Source organism: Stegodyphus dumicola, chromosome 8 (assembly GCF_044657685.1).
Source record: "Stegodyphus dumicola isolate Sdum_Otavi_A_Nest chromosome 8, ASM4465768v1".
NCBI classification, from domain to species: Eukaryota; Metazoa; Arthropoda; class Arachnida; order Araneae; family Eresidae; genus Stegodyphus; species Stegodyphus dumicola.
Window position 1 is genome coordinate 87,519,947 of NC_140775.1, and position 6,338 is coordinate 87,526,284.

The 6,338-nt window shown below is 33.3% G+C and overlaps 1 long non-coding RNA gene across 1 annotated transcript; it reads left to right on the forward strand.

Moving 5' to 3' along the window:
- Positions 1-3,068: 3,068 nt before the first annotated feature.
- LOC146995896 (uncharacterized) lies at positions 3,069-5,793 on the forward strand. The gene is made up of 2 exons (XR_015042864.1): positions 3,069-4,067; positions 5,588-5,793. It is a non-coding gene; the product is annotated as an uncharacterized LOC146995896 (long non-coding RNA).
- The last annotated feature ends 545 nt before the right edge of the window (positions 5,794-6,338 follow it).

Genomic DNA, 6,338 nt, shown 5'->3' on the forward strand with positions numbered 1-6,338 from the left:
GGGGAAAAACAGATGCTTCTGGAAATATTATTTAGTTTAAAAGAGTATTATTTATTTTCCTCTATTTGTAAATCTTGTACAAACTTTTATTCATTGTGAAAGAAGCAGGGAAAGGGAGGCAATTTTCGCCAAGTCATGATTTCGCGCGCTTTAGAATGTTCGAGAAAGAATTTTCATTGTTAGTTGACCTTAAGAGAGGCAAGTACGTGACGGAAAGGTCAAAGGTTGCTACTTGTCTTTCAATGTAAGTCATTCAGGTTTTTGGCGATTGAGGGTCCGGTTGTTGGCTAAGTGAAGAAGGGCGCGCATGCGCGATCACCCTTATTTCCGCATTCTGGAGTTGAAAACGAAGATTTTGCCATAATTAAGGGGGCGATAAGTGAAGCCATAGTGGGAGCCCGTTTTGTGAAGGAGACGAAGGAAATTCGAGATGGGTACACACTTACTCTGGACTCGCTTAGACTTGCTCTGGACTCACTTACTCTTGGACTCGCTGACTTTCGGGTCTGCTGGACTTGTGGACGTTGCTCTTGAAAACTGGCTTGAAGAAAATTGGAGTTGGATTCTCTCCCTTACTGACTGGTGGGTGGAACTTACTTGGGACATTACCCGTGAAGCTTGCTCTTGGGATGAGTAAGAACAGGCGAGCAGTAATTTCCTAGCAACAACGTTTCTGACCGGCGAAATTTGAACGAGTTACCTGCGTGTTGACATAGGACTTTCAGGACCAAGCGGATAGCCGTCCTGGGCAGCAGTGCTCCTGTTTCTGTTCTACAGTAGTGAAGTGGAGTCTACATTTTTAGAACCAGTGGCAAGATGAGCCCGGCCGACATCAACGCGGGATAAGATAAGAGTCCTCCGCTTCAAGATGTCCCTTCAAGATAAGTTTTATTTTTTTTGGTGTCTTTGAACTTTAGGCAAGCTTTTCAAAAACGTCCTTAGCAGTAAAAAAAAAAAACAACGTCAAATCTAAAATTTAACTCTCAGGCCTTAAATTGTTTCCCTTTCCTTTCTTTTAAATCACCAGACAAACCTTAAGTTTTTTATGAATTTAAATGAACAGACTCTCAGATGAGGTTAAGATTTTTCTTATTGTGTTGTAATTTAATAAACTGATATTTAATCTGGAACCTCTTACAGTATGTTTTCTTTATATATTTAATATGAACTTTTCCTTTATATCTTGTATATGTTTTATGTTTTCGATCCTCTCACGGCGCGGTCCCGGAATGCATTTTTTTCACAACGCAAAAATGCTGTACACGTTTCACTATACGATTACTACCTTTAACGGCAAGTAGTTTCATATTTAACATTTAACAATATAGGAATTTCAGATATAACATAGTACCTGGAAGTAAAACTATTTAACCTTGGTGTCGAAACATTCTTCATAACACAATAGAAAGTAAAACATTTTTGGTCTGACGCATTCTGTTTACAGCTGTGCCGGCGAAAATACTTGCTTTATTGGTAGAAGAAGAGACATAAAAATTTTTTCTGCATTCGGATTAAGACTGACTGTCGTCTTCTCCACATACTACTTCCGGCTTTGAAATATGAGCACTTTCAGATTTATTTTGTTTTTCATTTTCGAAATGTAACAGCGTTCAATCCTTTCGTGAGCATTTTTGACATCGATAATTAGGCAAACACGTTCGAAGGGAATGGTTTTTCAGACAATTAAAACAAAGCTTATTTCTTTTCACGAATTCACACCTGTCCTTGACAGAAAGATTTATAAATTCCGCACACTTATATAATGAATGGAATTCTCCACCACGGCGCTTTATTCACTTCAAAATTATGTTTTTCGTATTAGAAGTGGATATCATACTCGGAAGTTTATGTGGAGAATTATTACTCTTTTTTACCTCCTTTATTTTACTATTTTAAAGCGTTCTCGCTTGGCTTTGTAAAAACGAAAGTAATTGTTCAATCGTACCGAATTCTTCCGAGTTTTTTAATTCCATTTCCCACCAGTATCGAGTTGATTTATCAAACTTATCCACTACTAAATATACTATCATGATTTCCGATAAGTTTTCTACTTTGTAATTTAAAGTTCGAATACACTCGTTCGTTATATCAATTAAATTTAGAATAGAATTAGATGCCTTGCTAATACTCGGCTGATTCAAAAGCTTTTTATTGTAGCATTTAAAAGCTCACGTTTATTCGAATACCTATCTTCTAAAAGTTTCCAAGCTATATCGAAATTTGTATCCGAAATAGAAATAGACTGTATTACTCTCAGAGCTTCGTCCTTACAAGTAGTTTCTAAATATTGCAATCTCATTGCATTAGTCGATATAGATTTGTTTTCTATTACACTAGCTTTAAACATTATCCAATTGTCTATTTTACCATTGAATGTCGGTACCGATAGCTTCGGTAACTTAACCTCCGAAAACACATTTAAATTATTATTACTCGGCACAGAAGAAACAGAATGTTTAGAGTTCATCTTATTTTTTACTACTACTAATTTACGTTTAATCATCAATAGCAACTCATCAACAATATCATATGTATCTTCTTTATCCTCAACATATTTATCCACTTCTTCGGGTTTGCATGCTTCGAAAATTGAATAAAACACAGATTTAAGTTCGTTAGAAATTTCATTAGTTTTGGTTCCAAATAGCTGCAACGCAACTGAATCTGAAACATCTAATGACGAAACAACTTTATGCCGCGTCAGTTAACATTTTAACACTCTTTTTCTAGTTTTTAGAGCTTCCATATTTATTACAGTTATACTCTTCAAATTTAATAGAGATTAAAATGGGAGAGCTCACCTTCGATTCTCGACGGACCACTTGAACTGTAGTTAGGAGCTGGTTGACTTTGTATTTAATAACAAAGATTATCATCACAAAGATATTTACTTTATCATGTATTTATTAATAATTTTGTTGCTGTAGAGGAGCGATCTGGCTCCAAAACATTTCAAATTCTCAATCACAAAGCTGTAAGATCTGTTACAGCAAGTAGAAAAAACAAAAGAATACTCAATTCAAATTACGTAGGTCGAGAGTATGACGCGCTAGCAGCGCCTCCTGTCGGCAACTCTTAATCACTACTGAACATACCAAATGTCCTAATTTATGACCCATGAAGTTTGGTGCTTTTGACTTCTCAAAGACGCAAGGCCAAATGCCGACCTACAGATCTCCTTAGACTTTGGAAAGCTGTTCAAGAAGAAGGGGATAAAATACCACTACCGATACTACATAGTTTTCATGATCTAGTTTTGAACCATCCAAAGGCTATGAACGTAAATTCTTGAAAGATTGATGGCTTTCCAGTTTCCTACACAGAAAGGTTTCCGCATGTCATGACCTGTAAGATTTCGGGTGAGATTCATATTGCAAGGTAAAGGAATCAATGCGCAAAGTTCGAGGGTCATTTCCGAATTCTAATAAAAAAAAACCATAACTTAATCCAAATATTTTGAGGAAATATCAGGGAGAAACCCGTAATATTCGAAAGACTAAAAACACTTTAAACAAAGAAAATTTGCACAAAGCAAAACAAAGAAGGAATTTAATTTCATCTCCGATGACTTTGCATTTTTCCCTCCTACGAAAAATATTGCATTCGGGATGTTCGTTAATGAATCTGTGTTGAATCACCGAAGTAAACAAAATACCACCGGTTGGGATGTAAATACATTTCTTTTTTTTTAAATAAATTTATTATAAGAGTTGCAGTTGTTCATAAAAGACATAATATTTTAAAAATCACTTCGCCTTTAACTATGAATCATCTTATTGTGTCCTTAATTTTTATGACACTGCACATTTTTTTTAGTCTTGTCCTTAATTTTTATGACGCTGCACATTTTTTTAGGCTAAGTTGTAGTATAAAGGGACAGATTCATGGTAAGATATTCATACAAAAAAAAATTTTTGAATCTAGAGAATGGAGTTTCTGAAACGCAGTCTAGTTTTCGTTGTGGCTTTGGCGATGGCAACTTTGACTGTCATCCATGCTATGCCAGACCCTGATCCACAGCCCAGGTATTCGTTTGCCGATGGAAGATAAATTCTGGTATATCTTAAGTAATTGCGAAATATTTCTATCTATTTAGATAATTTTGTAATCTATTAAAATGTAAAATTTTTTTAATATTATCTAATGAAGTGAAACAGCTGGTAAAAAGTTAAACGCTTTGGTATAATTTACTTTTAATATTGTTTGAAATATTCTAAGAGTGAAAAATACAGGTTGTTCTTAAACTATACGAACAAAATGGAGGAGATTTGTAACCACTAAGACGAAAATCCGTTTCTCATTCCACAAAGAGTGTTAGAAAAGTGTAATTTAGTTAAAATAAGTTTTATATCTGACAAAAATAAGTTTTATATCTGACAAAAATAAGTTTTATATCTGACATCATTTCTCTCCTTCGGGAGAAGCAGAACTTCTGCAATACATGATCACCACGCATTTGCTGCAAACTTCTAGTAAGAAAAATTAGGATCGACGATTAAGCCTAATTTTCTCATCTCGGTTGTATACAACATCGGGCGAAACAGACGTTATTTTTTAAAGCCATACAGCCAAACTACCGTAAACACATCGGCGAAAGGAACTTCAGGAAAGCCGTGGATTAATACAGGGAATTAGTATATATTTTAATTAGTGTATGTTAGTACGTCCATGTGTTTTCAAGGTCCGAAGTTCAAATTAGATATTTATTTAACTTAGCATTCTCCTGGCAATTGATGTATACATTTCTCGATCTTACCTGATTTCCCAAAAATTTGTAATTGGTCCCCCATTTTGTTTCTGTCTTTAAAAGTTCGAATTTGAATAATGGAGATTGTGACCACAATGTTAAGTCTAGTAAGGAATTTTTTATTAAGGTATTAATTAGGAAGTAAAATTTATAGCAATATCATGTGGAAGATAAAAGAACGCAAAGCAGCTTTCATTTTACGTCAGAAAAATATTTTTACTTATTAGAGAAGAAGAATGAGGCTTGCTAAAAACGCATAGATACTCTTTACGAATTAAACATCTGAAGCTATTGTTAAACTCTAACAAATAAAAATATTATTAATATTTCGTTAAATATCATATCATATTTTTATTATCAGTAACACTGAATATAAAAGAAAGCAAAATTGAAAAATTATTTAACTAATATACATATTTTACATTTAATTAATACGCAATTTTTTTTTATACTTGAATTTTACAAACGCAAATTATTTCCAAATATGAGATTTTTCATGCACACAGGAAGACGAAACCACATCCAATGGAAACGTTTTTCTGAAGTTAATAAATGTTACACAGAATTATGTTAAAAATAATTGCTTTTGGTAAAACTGTTTAAACAAGCTCAAATTTTGCCTGTGATCTTCATTTCATACTCCAGTGGTCGTTTGGTGTATAAACATTAAAAGTCATAAATTATCAAGCTAACGATTTCAAAATCTATGTCTACCTCCCTGAAATTTCACTTTTCATTCCACACTTACGCGAATTCCAACATACAACTTGGTCACTTCATTATTACAATTATTCGTACTTTAGTTTGTTTGTAATTAATTACTTGATTTTTTTTTTCCAGGATTTAGGAAAATTTGAGAGAAGACGTCTGAATATGCCTCTTTCGCTTCAATGAAACTTCTTAACAGAGATAAAGGAAAAGTGTTAAAATCTGTGGCAATTATTATTCAGAATAATGTTAACCAAAATTTTAAAATGTGTTTTCTCTTTGACAAATGTTTCGAAAATGTACATCAATAAAATACACTTCAATGTTGGCATAAAATGTATCATTTAATATTATTAGTAAACGCATGTTCAATATAAAATGGATGCTTATGAAACGACTAGTTTCTCTCATGTAAGTTTCGTGTGTTTTAGCCACGATTGCATTCAACATAAATGACAATACTTGTTCAATATCTTTCCTCCATTTATCGCTTACCTGAAATGATGTAATAATTATGTCAATTTTGTAATTATATCCTGCACTACAACACCTACATTATCTTACAATGTTATATCTTGCCAAGACGCCAGACAATAGCACCTAGCCTGTTTGTCAAATCATGGTATCCATGTCTCCCATCAAATATCAAATGCATTAACCTTTATTAAATCTTTATCAAACCTTTATTAAAATATATCCCGTATTCACGATTTGGAAAAATACAAATAATTGAATCGCAATACATATTATTAAAATTGAAGAGAAACACGGAAATGCAAAATTTTAAATGAAGCGAAACAGCAAAATTAATTTGCGTAAATTTTCAACGAAATTTTATTAATTAGATGAAGGTCTGTCTCTTTCAGGAGAAGATACACTGCAA